This window comes from Aquarana catesbeiana, linkage group LG11 (assembly GCF_042186555.1).
Source record: "Aquarana catesbeiana isolate 2022-GZ linkage group LG11, ASM4218655v1, whole genome shotgun sequence".
Taxonomy (NCBI): domain Eukaryota; kingdom Metazoa; phylum Chordata; class Amphibia; order Anura; family Ranidae; genus Aquarana; species Aquarana catesbeiana.
In genome coordinates this window covers 277,640,322-277,656,659 of record NC_133334.1, presented here as the reverse complement: position 1 = coordinate 277,656,659, position 16,338 = coordinate 277,640,322, and the positions used below count along the sequence as shown (strand labels likewise).

The following is a 16,338-nucleotide window of genomic DNA, read 5'->3' as shown; positions in this document are numbered from 1 at the left end:
GTCTGCACTAATGACGGGTCTCATGTGCTGGATTAGAATGTTAACCCATTCCTTGCTGATGGAGAAAGATTTCCGCTCTCAGGACGTCAAATACCCCAAGACAGGGGTCTTCAAACTTTCGAAACAATTGGCCAATTTACTGCCCTTCAAATTTTAGGGGTGCTGGACTGTAGCCAGTGGGAGTAAAAAATGTTATATCATTGGTGTCAGTGGGAGGAATAGTGCCCCATCATTGGTATCAGTGGAAGGAATAGTGCCCCGTCATTGGTGTCAGTGGGGAGGAATAGTGCCCCATCATTGGTGTCAGTGGAAGGAATAGTGCTCCATCATTGGTGTCAGTGGAAGGAATAGTGCCCCATCATTGGTGTCAGTGGAAGGAATAGTGCCCCATCATTGGTGTCAGTGGAAAGAATAGTGCCCCATCATTGGTGTCAGTGGAAGGAATAGTGCCCCATCATTGGTGTCAGTGGGGAGGAATAGTGCCCCATCATTGGTGTCAGTGGGGAGGAATAGTGCCCCGTCATTGGTGTCAGTGGGAGGTATGGTGCCCATCATTGGTGTCAGTGGAAGGAATAGTGCCCCATCATTGGTGTCAGTGGAAGGAATAGTGCCCCATCATTGGTGTCAGTGGGGAGGAATACTGCCCCATCATTGGTGTCAGTGGAAGGAATAGTGCCCCATCATTGCAGTCAGTGGGAGGAATAGTGCCCCATCATTGGTGTCAGTGGGAGGAATAGTGCCCCATCACTGGTATTAGGTGGAGGAATAGTGCCCCATCATTGATGTGAGTGGGAGGACTCTTAAAGGGAGTGCTCCTAGTCTCAGCTTGTTAACTGTATAAAAGACACCTGTCCACGTAAGAAATCAATCAATCAGATTCCAATCTCTCCACCATGGCCAAGACCAAAGAGCTGTCCAAGGGTGTCAGGGAGAAGATTGTGGACCTACAGAAGGCTGGAATGGGCTACAAGACCATCGCCAAGCACCTTGGTGAGAAGGTGACAACAGTTGGTGCGATTATTCGCAAATGGAAGAAAGACAAAATAACTGTCAATCTCCCTTGGTCTGGGGCTCCATACAAGATCTCACCTCGTGGAGTTTCAATGATCATGAGAACGGTGAGGAATCAGCCCAGAACTACTCAATGATCTCAAGGCAGTTGGGACCATAGTCACCAAGAAAACAATTGGTAACACACTACGCCTTGAAGGGCTGAAAGCCCGCAAGGTCCCCCTGCTCAAGAAAGCATATGTACAGGTCCGTCTGAAGTTCGATAATGAACATCTGAATGATTCAGAGGAGAACTGGGTAAACGTATTGTGGTCAGAGGAGACCAAAATCTAGCTATTTGGCATCAACTCAACTCACCGTATTTGGAGGAGGAGGAATGCTGCCTATGACCCCAAGAACACCATCCCCCATCATCATACATGGAGGTGGAAACATTATGCTTTGGGGGTGTTTTTCTGCTAAGGGGACAGGACAACTTCACGGCATCAAAGGGAGGAAGGACGGAGCCATGTATTGTAAAAGCTTGGGTGAGAACCTCCTTCCCTCAGCCAGAACACTGAAGATGGGTGGTCAATGGGTCTTCCAGCATGACAATGACCAAAAACACACAGCCAAGGCAACAAAGGAGTGGCTCAAGAAGAAGCACATTAAGGTCCTGGAGTGGACTAGCCAGTCTCCAGACCTTAATCCCATAGAAAATATGTGGCGGGAGCTGAAGGTTCGAGTTACCAAACGTCAGCCTGGAAACCTTAATGACTTGGAGAGGATCTGTAAAGAGCAGTGGGACAAAATCCCTCCTGAGATGTGTGCAAAGCTGGTGGACAACTACAAGAAACGTCTGACCTCTGTGCCAACAAGGGTTTCTCCACCAACTACTAAGTCATGTTTTGCGAAGGGATCAAATACTTATTTCTCTCATTAAAATGCAAATCAATTTATAATTTTTTTAAATTGTGTTTTCTGGGTTCTTTTGTTGTTACTCTGTCTCTCACTGTTATAATAAACCAACCAATAATATTATAGACTAAAATATATAGTAAGTATTCCCGCGCTGCGATGAAAAAGAAGAAGTAATAACAGCTGCAGAGCACTGGGAGGTTACTCCATAACCACAAAAGGAAATCAAAAACAAAAATAGCGCTGCACTGTTAAATATGACTAAAATATAAACTAGAGGGCATGTGTAATAGAAACACCTGATAAATCTACATAAACAATAACGTGCAATTGAGCAAATATCAATGTGTACTGTACATATCACATGGAATTCTTGATATGGTTAATCAACAAAAATAAAAATTAGTAAAGTCCTCCGAAAATTGATAAACTGAAAAGTGATAGATAAAAAAGTGCAACGTGCAATAAGCAAAAATATAGTGACTTTCTTTCTTCTGTGCAAAAAAACACGAGCACCGAGCTCGCCAGCGTCACTTCCGGTGCCTCTGTGTCCCTACGCGTGTCGTCACGGTCACGTGACTTCATCAGGGGAATCCTGATGAATCCTTCATCAGGGAAATCCTGATGAATTATGATGAATCCTTCATCAGGGGCATCTTGATGAATCCTTCATCAGGGGGATCCTGATGAATCCTTCATCAGGGATTACCTGTGACTATTACATACATGCTGTTACCCCACAGCCGTGAGGTAAGAGGCCATCTATTACCATAGTGCACCGAACGGAAGAGGCCATCACTTTTGGGTTATCACCTTACACTACAAATTTAAATTGGATGCGCAAAAGAGGGTGTCACCAGCAAAGAAAAATCATATTGCACTTTATCTTCCTTTTTTTTGCACAGAAGAAAGAAAGTCACTTTATTTATGCTTATTGCACGTTGTACTTTTTTATCTATCACTTTTCAGACGGTTGTTTCGGAGGACTTTACTCATTTTTATTTTTGTTGTCAAGAATTCCATGAGATATGTACAGTACACATAGATATTTGCTCAATTGCGCGTTATTATTTATTGTTTATGTAGATTTATCAGGTGTTTCTATTACACATGCCCTCTAATTTATATTTTAGTAATATTATAAACTGATAATTTTTTTGTCAGCGGGCAAACGTACAAAATCAGCAGGGGGATCAAATACTTTTTTCCTTCACTGTAGTTGAAAAGTAAGCAATAGTGTATTGATCTTCCACCTGCTCCAATCAGCAATGCAAGGGTGCAATTCTCCAATCACCACTAACGGTAAAGGAGTTTTTACTCCCTTTCTGCAGTCAGCAGTGCAGGACGTTCTGTCTGGCTAAAGCTGCCCATTCATTGATGGATCGAAATTCGAGTAGGGACTGGATGAATTTTTGAATTTTCGAACAGGACTGTGGAAAATATCTTTTCAATCAGCCAACTGCAGCCGTCGATCAGACAGTGGAGGAGTCAGCTCAATAGCTCAATACAATTAGCCCTCTGCCCAGCCTAAGGCAGCCGCTAGCGATAATCGCAAGTGAATCTGGCAGGATGGTCGATCGATCAACTTGGTACATTCAGCCTGCCAACGCACAGTTCGAATCTTAGCTAGTTCCTGCTGAACCGGCTGAGATTATACTTACCTGTGCCCTATCTTGATCCAGTGTGCCTGAGAACAGAGGCTCTCTAGGCTCTCCCTCTCCTCATTGGCTCAGACACATTGCCTTCTGCTGCTGTCAATCACGGCCAGGGGGCGGGCCTCTGTCGGGCTTAGAGCTTTCAGCTTGCGTTGATGACATCACAATGACATCAATTGGAAACGCTTATCATTCCAAATTCCCCGACAGGTACATTTGACCAGCTGCTGACCTTCTGGCTTGCATTTAATCTGCTTTAACCACTTAAGGACCGGAAGATTTGCCCCCCTGATGACCAGGCCATTTTTGCGATACGGCACTGCGTTACTTCAACTGACAATTGCGCAGTCGTGCGACGCTGCACCCAAATAAAATTGACGTCCTTTTTTTCCCCAAAAATAGAGCTTTCTTTTGGTGGTATTTGATCACCTCTGCAGTTTTTTGTTTTTTTTTACGTTATAAACAAAAAAAAAGCAACAATTTGAAAAAAAACAAAATTTTTTACTTTTTGCTATAATAAATATCCCCCCAAAAAATAAAAAATTATTCATCATTTTAGGCCGATATGTATTCTTCGACATATTTTTAGTAAAAAAAAAAAATCGCAATAAGCGTATATTGGTTGGTTTGCGCGAAAGTTATAGCATTTACAAAATAGGGAATAGTTTTATGGCATTTTTGTTATTAATTTTTTTTTTTACTAGTAATGGCGGTGATCTGTGATTTTTAGCGGGACTGCGACATTGCGGTGGACGGATCGGACACTTTTGACACTTTTTTTGGGACCAGTGACATTTATAGAGCGATCAGAGCTAAAAATAGCCACTGATTACTATATAAATGACACTGGCAGGGAAGGAGTTAACACTAGTGGGGCGATCAAGGGGTTAAGTGTGTCCTAGGGAGGAGTTTCTAACTGTGGGGGGGAGGGGACTGACTGGAGGAGGAGAGAGATCGCTGTTCACTAGGAACAGCAGGTCTCTCTATCCTCCCCTGACAGAAATGGGGATCTATTTGTTTACATTGACAGATCCCCCGTTCTAGCTCTCTGAGGAACGATCGCTGGTCACTGGCGGACATCGCGACCGCCGGCTACACGCATTGGCTCGCCGTTGCCCCCTAGGGATCTGTAGTTTCACCGAAGCTGGAGTGCCGAGGTTGCCTACCTCTGCCATAGATGGTGCAAATTTTTTTCCCTACAAAGAGAAAAAAGGCAGGAAAGAAATTTGCACGATTCCCCCATCAACTCATACAGTGCGGACAGGGGAATCTCTCCTGCCGAGCAATTGTCTGCTCCCAACGGAGGTCGGGGGAAGCCATCCATGCCAAGAGAAGACAGTAATTATTGCTAGCGACTATAGCAGCTGCTAGCGATAACTGCAAGTGAAATTGGCAGGCTGGTTGTACCCAAGTTGATCGATTAATCAACTTGGTACATTCAGGCTGCCCATACACGGTTTGAATCTCAGACGGTTTCTGCTGAACCGGGCCAGAAATTCGAACCATCCATGGCCGGCCTAACATCATTACCTGACTTCACTAATTTTTTTTTGGCTGAAAGGGCACAAACTTCCACCAACATCGTCCAGAATCTTGTAAAAAGTCTGCCCAGAAAAATGGAGGCTGTTATACCCTCAACTGGGGGCAACGCATATTAAAGTGTATACAGTGGAACCTCGGTTTGCGAGTAACGCGGTTAACAAGCAGTTCGCAAACCGAGCACTGTATTTCTAAAAATCCTAGCTCGGTTTGCGAGTGTTGTCTCACGAAACGAGCACACTGCTTTTGGCCTGAGGTGGGGGGCGCCGGAGCAGAGCAGAGGCGAAAGTCGCCGATCGGCGCCGTTCGGAAATGCACGGAAAGGCCTGAGGACAGTTCGGCTGACCTCAGCAAACCATTTACCTATTGTCCATTTACATGATTAGTATTGCTATTTAAGATCAACCACCGTCACCCAGCACCTGTACCCTTGATGAAGTCACGTGTGTTGTGACGCAACTAGTCGGGAGGAGTCAGGAGTATGCTCGTAATCCAATGTACTCGCATATCAAAGCGAGTTTTCCCATTGAAGTCAATGGAAACGAAAATAATTTGTTCCGCATTGAGTTCAATGGGATGCAATACCACATGCGGCCAGAGGCGGGGGGGGACGGGCGCCGGAGAGCCTCGGAAACGGCCGAAAAGGGCCCGAGGAACACTTCGGCCGACCTCGGCAAACCTCGGAAAGACTCAGTTTCCATTGACTTCAATGGGAAAACTCGCTTTGATATGCGAGTACATTGGATTACGAGCATACTCCTGACTCCTCCCGACTAGTTGCGTCACAACACACGTGACTTCATCAAGGGTACAGGTGCTGGGTGACGGTGGTTGATCTTAAATAGCAATACTAATCATGTAAATGGACAATAGGTAAATGAGGCATAAGAGCAAAGGACTCTGGGTAAGGCAGATTGGGAAAGCAAAAGGCTCTGACTTATATAGTTACATACTTATAAGAAGTGGTATAAAAACAGATATTGGTAAAAAAAAAGAGAAAAGGAAGAGCGAAAAAGCAAGAGCGAGAGGGGAAAAAAAAGGAAGAGCGAAAGAAAAAAAAAACAGCATGATATCAATAATCAGAAATAAAGCAATTTAAATCAAACTCGATGTTAAGACCTAAGGGGGCAAAGGATTGCATTCCAAATATCCATCGAGATTCGGATTTGCTAAGAGAAATAACTTTATTGCTTCCTCTCCAGTGGGGCTTAAATTTTTTATTACCCCAAAAAGAGAGGAAACTGGGATCCTTACCACGAACTTCTGAAAAATGTTGAGAAACACTATGTTTAGGGTAACTTGACTTAATATTTTTGAACATGTTCCCTAAGTCTTTTCCAGAGGGGTCTCTTGGTTCTGCCTACATACTGGAGATTACATGAACATTCCAGTATATAGACTGCACCCTCTGTTTATACACGAGAGAAAATCTTTAAAAGTATACTTCTTTCCTGTTGTATTAGCACTTAACTCTTCCTTTTTCTTTTTTCTAAAGGTCGTATGATGACAAGCACAGCAATTTTTACATGGATAAAACCCCTTACCCTCTAAGAAAGGAAAAGGTTTTGTTAGACGGGGGATCCCAAACATTTTTTGCTAACAGGTCACGAAGTGTGGGAGCCCTTCTATAGAAGCGTAGGTAATACTTGACTTAAATGGCGATCAGCTGTTAGAATCTTCCAGTGTTTTCTAATGATCGACTCAAATTTCTTGAATTGCACATTGTAATCGAGAATTAATGGGATTTCAGTATAGTTAGATTCTTCTTTTTCTTTATTTTTCGAAAGATTATGTCTTTCAATATTTTTCACTTCTTCAATTTTTTCGTTGTAAAAAGGATTTTTCATACCCTTGATCTAAGAATCGCTCTCCAATCAATTCTGCTTGTTGTTTATAATCAGATTCAGATGTACAATTCCTTCTTAGTCTGACCGGTTGTCCCTTTGGGATATTCAACGACCGGGATGAATGATGACAACTGTCCATAGAGAGGCAGCTGTTCCGATCGACTGTTTATATGGCACTATGGGAAGATGATTTTATATATAACAACAGACCCAATCAATTAATTTTATATCAACGTTATATCGACGATATATTTATGATTTGGAAGGGAGATAGGGAGAGTCTGATGCAGTTTGGCCAAAGTTTAGAAAGAAATGAAAAAAACATCAAGTTAACCTGGGAAATAAATGAATCAAGAATCAATTTCCTAGATCTAGAGATCTGGCAGGAAGAGAGAAGAATTAAGACCAAGATTTTCTTCAAAACAGTCGACCAGAACAGCTACCTCTCTATGGACAGTTGTCATCATTCATCCCGGTTGTTGAATATTCCAAAGGGACAACTGGTCAGACTAAGAAGGAATTCTACATCTGAATCTGATTATAAACAACAAGCAGAATTGATTGGAGAGCGATTCTTAGATGAAGGGTATGAAAAATCCTTTTTACAACTAAAAAAATTGAAGAAGTGAAAAATATTGAAAGACATAATCTTTTGAAAAATAAAGAAAAAGAAGAATCTAACTATACTGAAATCCCATTAATTCTCGATTACAATGTGCAATTCAAGAAATTTGAGTCGATCATTAGAAAACACTGGAAGATTCTAACAGCTGATCGCCAGTTAAATCAAGTATTACCTACGCTTCTATAGAAGGGCTCCCACACTTCGTGAATTGTTAGCAAAAAATGTTTTGGATCCCCCGTCTAACAAAACCTTTACCTTCTTAGAGGGTAAGGGGTTTTATCCATGCAAAAATTGCTATGCTTGCCATCATACGACCTTTAGAAAAAAGAAAAAGGAAGAGTTAAGTGCTAATACAACAGGAAAGAAGTATACTTTTAAAGATTTTCACTCATGTAAAACAGAGGGTGTAGTCTATATACTGGAATGTTCATGTAATGTCCAGCATGTAGGCAGAACCAAGAGACCCCTCTGGAAAAGACTTAGGGAACATGTTCAAAAATATTAAGTCAGGTTACCCTAAACATAGTGTTTCTCAACATTTTTCAGAAGTTCGTGGTAAGGATCCCAGTTCCCTCTCTTTTTGGGGTATTGAAAAATTTAAAAATTTAAGCCCCTACTGGAGAGGAAGCAATAAAGTTATTTCTTTTAGCAAATCCGAATCTCGATGGATATTTGAAGTGCAATCCTTTGCCCCCTTAGGTCTTAACATCGAGTTTGATTTAAATTGCTTTATTTCTGATTATTGATATCATGCTTTTTTTTTTTTCTCTCGCACTTCCTTTTTCGCTCTCCCTTTTCCCTTTTTTTTTAAAAATTATTTTTTATATATTTTTTTTCTCTCTCTCGCTCTTCCTTTTTCGCTCTTCATCTTTTTTTTTTTTTTTTTTTGCTCTTCCTTTTTCGCTCTTCCTTTTTTTTTCCCCTCTCGCTCTTCCTTTTTCGCACATCCTTTCCCCCCACTTTTTTTTTTTTCTCTCACTCTTCCTTTTTTTTTTTCCCCTCTCGCTCTTTCTTTTTCGCTCTTCCTTTTTCCCTTTTTTTTTAAATTATTTTTTATATATTTTTTTCCTCTCTCTCGCTCTTCCTTTTTCGCTCTTCATCTTTTTTTTTCGCTCTTCCTTTTTCGCTCTTCCTTTTTTTTTTCCCCTCTCGCTCTTCCTTTTTCGCTATTCCTTTTCCCTTTTTTTTTTTTTTTTTACCATTATCTGTTTTTATACCACTTCTTGTGAGTATGTAACTTTATAAGTCAGAGCCTTTTGCTTTGCCAATCTGACTTACCCAGAGTCCTTTGCTCTTATGCCTCATTTACCTATTGTCCATTTACATGATTAGTATTGCTATTTAAGATCACCACCGTCACCCAGCACCTGTACCCTCGATGAAGTCACGTGTGTTGTGACGCAACTAGTCGGGAGGAGCTTGGTGACGTCACTTCCGGTTACAGGCCGTGACCGGAAGTCTTTTCATTTGTTTGACACGTTTTTTTTTTTTTGCTGCCTGGGCCTGCTGTTGCCATTTTTACTGTAAAGGAGTTTTTAGATTTTTTTTTCAATAAATTACTTTTGGACCTTTAAACCTACTACACTATGGAGAAGCCTTCTTTTTTATCTTCTATCTTGCGGATTGGGAGAAGCTTTTTTCTAGGAAAGGACCGTGGAGACCGGAGAAAAGTTTCAGTGATCCCTTGAAAGCTGTGAGGAAAGCTTCAACAACAGGCTGGTCGTTCACTGTTGCCCCATTAGATCCGTTGGGGTCTATCCATAAGGTGAGAGGCTAGCACTACTGGGGGAGGATTGCAGAAAGACACGTTTACCATCTTACATCTTTAATTTGGACTCTTTCACCTGTCCTTATCCCCCTCGTCTCTCCGTTATCTAGTATGATTTATAGTTTTCACTTTGGAACTGATCATCTCTCTGAGTCACCAGATTTTTTTTTTTTTTGGATGCTGATTACTCCTGGGAAACAATTTACTTTTAGTTTAGTTTTATGTGATACGCTTTACTGGATTCCATTGGATTATTGCTCAGATATATATTATTGGATGCACCTTTTAGGACTTTTAACACTTTTATAAGAGAAATTCCTTTTTTTTTTTTTTTTTTTTGACGTGCTATTTTAGCGCTACTTCACTACACGATATACATTTTTAGAGGTGTTGTTTACACTATAGAAGTTTAGCTGCTTTTTTCATTTAGCACTTTATATGTTATGCACTTTATTAATTAGCACTTTATTCGTATTGATACACTGTTGGTAGCGCATTAGTACTTTGCCATATCAACGCATATTAAAGCCCACTATTTTGGGATGGAATGTCCAACAAGCTCTTATGAATGTGAAAGAGGGGCGCATCTGCCGCGAGGCCAACAAGGCGTTTGCCTTGGGCGGCATTTTTCAGGGGTGGGGGTTGCAGCGCAGACACCACATCACAGCTGATCATGGATCAAGGGAAAAGTGAGTGAGGAGGAGTGTGAGGAGAGGAGAGCCGGTTACCGGCAAGTGTAAAAGGGGACATGTACAATCATCATCAGTGTCCTGATTATTAGTGCAGCCACAACAGTGCCAATCAGTGCTGCCTATCAGTGCCCATCAGTACTGCCAATCAGTGCCCATCAGTGCTGCTAATCGGTGCCTCCTCATCAGTGCCACCTATTAGTGCCACCTATCAGTGCCCTTCAGTCCTGCCTATTAGTGCCCATAAGTGCCACCTATCAGTGTCACCTATTAGTGCCCATCAGAGCCACCTATCAGTGCCCATCAGTGCTGCCTATTAAAACCCATCGGTGCCGCCAATACTGCCTATCAGTGCCCACCAGTGCTGCCTCATCCTCTGCCCTGCTGACCCCATTCTATGTCCTGCTGACCCCATTCTCTGCTCCACTGACCACAGGGACGAAACGTGTCTCAGGGTCTGATGAGGAAGCCACAGCTGTTGATTGTGAACGTCAGGTTCAGTCTTGCCTAGGGCAGCACAAAACCAAAATACACCACTGGGTGTGATGGTCAGATGCCCAAAACCCGTGGCCATATAGTGTATATGTGATGACTTCAGCTGTGGTACCAAAAACTGATTGTAAGATATTTAAAACATTATATGGCAAAAATAATTTTTGGGGTCCCTGAACACAATTACAATTTAGGGGTTGATTTACTAAGAATGGAGAGTACAAAATCTGGTGCAGCTGTGCATAGAAACCAATCAGCTTCTAATTTCAGCTTGTTCAATTAAGCTTTGACAAAATAAAAAAAAAAAAAAAACTGGAAGCTGATAGGCTATCGCCATGCACAGCTGCACCAGATTTTGCACTCTCCAGTTTTAGTAAATCATCCCCATAGAGTCTCAGGGCAATGGTACAACTTCACATTCTCCAAACTCACATAAAACTTTAACATCTCTGAGTCCCACCACTGTGAGAAGTGTCTGCTACAGGTTGCACTCCACCTATAATACACTATATTACCAAAAGTATTGGGACGCCTGCCTTTACACGCACAAAGCAAGGTCCATAAAGACATGGATGAGTGAGTCTGGGGTGGAGGAACTTGACTGGCCTGCACAGAGTCCTGACCTCAACCCGATTGAACACCTTTTGGATGAATTAGCGAGGAGACTGCAAGCCAGGCCTTCTCGTCCAACATCAGCTCCTGACCACACAAATGCTCTTGTGGAAGAATGGTCAAACATTCCCATAGACACCCTCCTAAACCTTGTGGACAGCCTTCCCAGAAGAGTTGAAGCTGTTATAGCTGCAAAGGGCCAACTTAATATTGAACCCTATGGACTAAGACTGGGCTTCCATTAAAGTTCATGTGTGTGTAAAGGCAGGCGTCCCAATACTTTTGGTAATATAGTGTACGTCTAAGCTCAATACATAACACCAATAATAGTGAAGGTGCACAAACTAAAGCCTGCTTAACTGCACTACATTGAATTTACATGTAACCTAACATTCTCAGCCCCCAAGAAATGATATTGTAAGAGTTAATAAAAATGTCTCGGTAGGACACACGCACAGCACAAACATTGTAATGGAGGTATGTCCGCCTGTGTCTTCAGTAATGTACAAAATGCAAAGTAACAATCTAAAGAAACATATGAAACCCAATTTTAGTGGAAAAAGTATACAAAGATTTATAATCCTGAAGGACACAAAATGCTAAATTGCTACAAAATAAAGTCAATAAACACAGACACTAGTGACTAGTCTATGCAAACAAAAACCAAGACGTAAAAATAAAGGAAAGATACAATAATGGGAAAAAGGTCATATAAATATAAAATAATAAAGCTGGAAATACATACTACAGATAAAAACATCAATGAGTCTAAACAATGGAATTAAATATAAATGAAATATCAATGAAGAAGTATGGAAAAGGAAAGCACAGGACCAAGAATACAGGACAGGTAATAATGTTCAATACGTATAATAAGGAAAAACAAAAAAAAAATAGTATGAACAAAAATAAGAAAATTGAACAAATAAAAAAGAAAATAAACTAAACAAAACTAGAATTATATAGAAAAATGCAATATGCAGCATAAACATCACAACTATTAAAAACTGCACAGATATATAAAAGTAATCAAAGTGCAGGGTGCTCAGTATGGAAACATACGCTGGGTGCTCAGTATGGAAACATACGCTGGGTGCTCAGTATGGAAACATACGCTGGGTGCTCAGTATGGAAACATACGCTGGGTGCTCAGTATAGTAGGGTAGGCTGGGTGCTTAGTATAGTAGGGTAGGCTGGGTGTTCAGTATAGCAGGGTAGGCTGGGTGCTCCGTATAGTAGGGTAGGCTGGGTGCTCAGTATAGTAGGGTAGGCTGGGTGCTCAGTATAGTAGGGTAGGCTGGGTGCTTAGTATAGTAGGGTAGGCTGGGTGTTCAGTATAGCAGGGTAGGCTGGGTGCTCCGTATAGTAGGGTAGGCTGGGTGCTCAGTATAGTAGGGTAGGCTGGGTGCTCAGTATAGTAGGGTAGGCTGGGTGCTCAGTATAGTAGGGTAGGCTGGGTGCTTAGTATAGTAGGGTAGGCTGGGTGTTCAGTATAGCAGGGTAGGCTGGGTGCTCAGTATAGTAGGGTAAGCTGGGTGCTCAGTATAGTAGGGTAAGCTGGGTGCTCAGTATAGCAGGGTAGGCTGGGTGCTCAGTATAGTAGGGTAAGCTGGGTGCTCAGTATAGTAGGGTAGGCTGGGTGCTCAGTATAGTAGGGTAAGCTGGGTGCTTAGTATAGTAGGGTAGGCTGGGTGCTCAGTATAGTAGGGTAAGCTGGGTGCTCAGTATAGTAGGGTAAGCTGGGTGCTCAGTATAGTAGGGTAGGCTGGGTGCTCAGTATAGTAGGGTAAGCTGGGTGTTCAGTATAGCAGGGTAGGCTGGGTGCTCAGTATAGTAGGGTAGGCTGGGTGCTCAGTATAGTAGGGTAAGCTGGGTGCTCAGTATAGTAGGGTAGGCTGGGTGCTCAGTATAGTAGGGTAGGCTGGGTGCTTAGTAAAGTAGGGTAGGCTGGGTGCTCAGTATAGTAGGGTAGGCTGGGTGCTTGGTATGGAAACATACGCTGGGTGCTCAGTATAGTAGGGTAGGCTGGGTGCTCAGTATAGTAGGGTAGGCTGGGTGCTTAGTATAGTAGGGTAGGCTGGGTGTTCAGTATAGTAGGGTAAGCTGGGTGCTCAGTATAGTAGGGTAAGCTGGGTGCTCAGTATAGTAGGGTAGGCTGGGTGCTCAGTATAGTAGGGTAGGCTGGGTGCTCAGTATAGCAGGGTAGGCTGGGTGCTCAGTATAGTAGGGTAAGCTGGGTGCTCAGTATAGTAGGGTAGGCTGGGTGCTCAGTATAGTAGGGTAGGCTGGGTGCTGAGTATAGTAGGGTAGGCTGGGTGTTCAGTATAGTAGGGTAAGCTGGGTGCTCAGTATAGTAGGGTAGGCTGGGTGCTCAGTATAGTAGGGTAGGCTGGGTGCTCAGTATAGTAGGGTAAGCTGGGTGCTCAATATAGTAGGGTAGGCTGGGTGTTCTGTATAGCAGGGTAGGCTGGGTGCTCAGTATAGTAGGGTAGGCTGGGTGCTCAGTATAGCAGGGTAAGCTGGGTGCTCAGTATAGTAGGGTACGCTGGGTGCTCAGTATAGTAGGGTAGGCTGGGTGCTCAGTATAGTAGGGTAGGCTGGGTGCTCAGTATAGCAGGGTAGGCTGGGTGCTCAGTATAGTAGGGTAGACTGGGTGCTCAGTATAGTAGGGTAGGCTGGGTGGTCAGTATAGTAGGGTAAGCTGGGTGCTCAGTATAGCAGGGTAGGTTGGGTGCTCAGTATAGTAGGGTAGGTTGGGTGCTCAGTATAGCAGGGTAGGCTGGGTGCTCAGTATAGCAGGGTAGGCTGGGTGCTCAGTATAGTAGGGTAAGCTGGGTGCTCAGTATAGTAGGGTAAGCTGGGTGCTCAGTATAGTAGGGTAGGTTGGGTGCTCAGTATAGTAGGGTAGGTTGGGTGCTCAGTATAGTAGGGTAGGCTGGGTGTTCAGTATAGTAGGGTAGACTGGGTGCTCAGTATAGTAGGGTAGGCTGGGTGTTCAGTATAGTAGGGTAAGCTGGGTGCTCAGTATAGCAGGGTAGGTTGGGTGCTCAGTATAGCAGGGTAGGCTGGGTGCTCAGTATAGCAGGGTAGGCTGGGTGGTCAGTATAGTAGGGTAGGCTGGGTGCTCAGTATAGCAGGGTAGGTTGGGTGCTCAGTATAGTAGGGTAGGCTGGGTGCTCAGTATAGTAGGGTAGGTTGGGTGCTCAGTATAGTAGGGTAGGCTGGGTGCTCAGTATAGTAGGGTAGGCTGGGTGCTCAGTATAGTAGGGTAGGCTGGGTGCTGGGTGCCAGGCTAGGTTCATTTTGGGTGTTGTGTGTATGTTGGGTAGCCAGTGTATTTTGGATGCCATACCCATGCTGGGTGACCAGAGTAGATTGAGTGCTGTGTGTATGGTGGGTGCTGGGTGTAGGGTAATGCTCTGTGTGTATGATGGGTGCTCTGCTGTGTCCAGGCTGTGTGATCAGTGTAGTTTGTCTGCAGGGTGTATGATGGGTGCTGTAGTACCAGGCTGGGTGCTGGGTGCATGATGGGTGCTGTGCCCAGGCTGGGAGTATGATGGGTGCTGTAGTCCAAGGCTGGGTGCATGATGGGTGCTGTGCCCAGGCTGGGTGTATGATGGGTGTTGTAGTGCCAGGCTGAGTGCTGGGTGCATGATGGGTGCTGTGCCCAGGCTGGGAGTATGATGGTTGCTGTAGTGCCAGGCTGGGTGTATGATGGGTGCTGTAGTGCCCAGGCTGGGTGTATGGTGGGTGCTGTAGTGCCAGGCTGGGTGTTGGGTGTATGATGGGTGCTGTAGTGCCAGGCTGGGTGTTGGGTATATGATGGGTGCTGTAGTGCCAGGCTGGGTGTTGGGTGTATGATGGGTGCTGTAGTGCCCAGGCTGGGTGTATGATGGGTGCTGTAGTGCCAGGCTGGGTGTTGGGTGTATGATGGGTGCTGTAGTGCCAGGCTGGGTGTTGGGTGTATGATGGGTGCTGTAGTGCCAGGCTGGGTGTTGGGTGTATGATGGGTGCTGTAGTGCCAGGCTGGGTGTTGGGTGTATGATGGGTGCTGTAGTGCCCAGGCTGGGTGTATGATGGGTGCTGTAGTGCCAGGCTGGGTGTTGGGTGTATGATGGGTGCTGTAGTGCCAGGCTGGGTGTTGGGTGTATGATGGGTGCTGTAGTGTCAGGTTGATGTTGGGTAGGTAGGTGGCGGTGGTCGGTATCTCCCGGGTGAAGGATGATGCCCCCCTCCCCCTCCTCCGGTGCTCTCACCTCTCCTCTCCGCTCTCCGCTCACAATGAGTCTCATTCAGACGTGGCTCCGGGTGTCGGGCGGTGGGCGGAGCTCAGTGCCGCCCCCTCTGGGGTCCCGGGCGGTGGAAGGGGGGCCGAGTCACCGGACATCCCACCCAACAACAGTGCGAGATCAGCCCGACCACCGACCGACCGTCACACACCGGAGGACACCGAGATGAGGACTACAGAGGACGGGATGTATACAATGCGCAGTACAGAGGGATTTATAGAGTCATCTTCCATATTACACAATACACAGAGAGGTAATACTGGGGCACCTCTATATACACAGAGAGGAACAGTGCCCCATCATTGGGGTCATTGGGAGGAATAGTGCCCCATCATTGGGGTCATTGGGAGGAATAGTGCCCCATCATTGGGGTCATTGGGAGGAATAGTGCCCCATCATTGGGGTCAGTTGGAGGAATAGTGCCCCATCATTGGGGTCAGTGGGAGGAATAGTGCCCCATCATTGGGGTCAGTTGGAGGAATAGTGTCCCATCATTGGTGTCAGTGGGAGGAATAGTGCCCCATCATTGGGGTCAGTTGGAGGAATAGTGCCCCATCATTGGTATTAGTGGGACTAACATTGCTTTATTGTTGGTTTTCAGTGACAGGAATTATGATCCGTTGTTGATGGCAGTGGGAGGAATAGTGCCCTGAGGGCCACATAAAGGTAAGCAAGGGGCCACATCCGGCCCCTGGAGAGACCACTGCTATATACCCTTTTATGTAGCAGCCAGGGGAGGAGCAAATGAGAATGTAGTTGCTAATATCACATCCAGGGTTTTTATTTCTACACAATTACTGTCTTTGCTGGCCCAGCTCCATTGCCCCCTACCTCCCTACAATACCTTTTATGTAGCAGCCAGGGGAGGAGCAAATAGGAATACTATAGAGCGCATGTGTCAAACACAAGACCTG

General features: G+C 44.5%; 1 protein-coding gene across 1 annotated transcript in view; it reads right to left on the bottom strand.

Annotated features, from left to right (window-relative positions):
- Positions 1-15,596, bottom strand: part of CHST6 (carbohydrate sulfotransferase 6) — a 34,800-nt gene extending 19,204 nt beyond the window's left edge. Inside the window, exon 1 of the mRNA XM_073605901.1 lies at positions 15,392-15,596. The gene's annotated coding sequence lies outside the window, so the exon portion shown is untranslated. The remainder of the gene's footprint in view (positions 1-15,391) is intronic.
- Between the last annotated feature and the right edge of the window lie 742 nt (positions 15,597-16,338).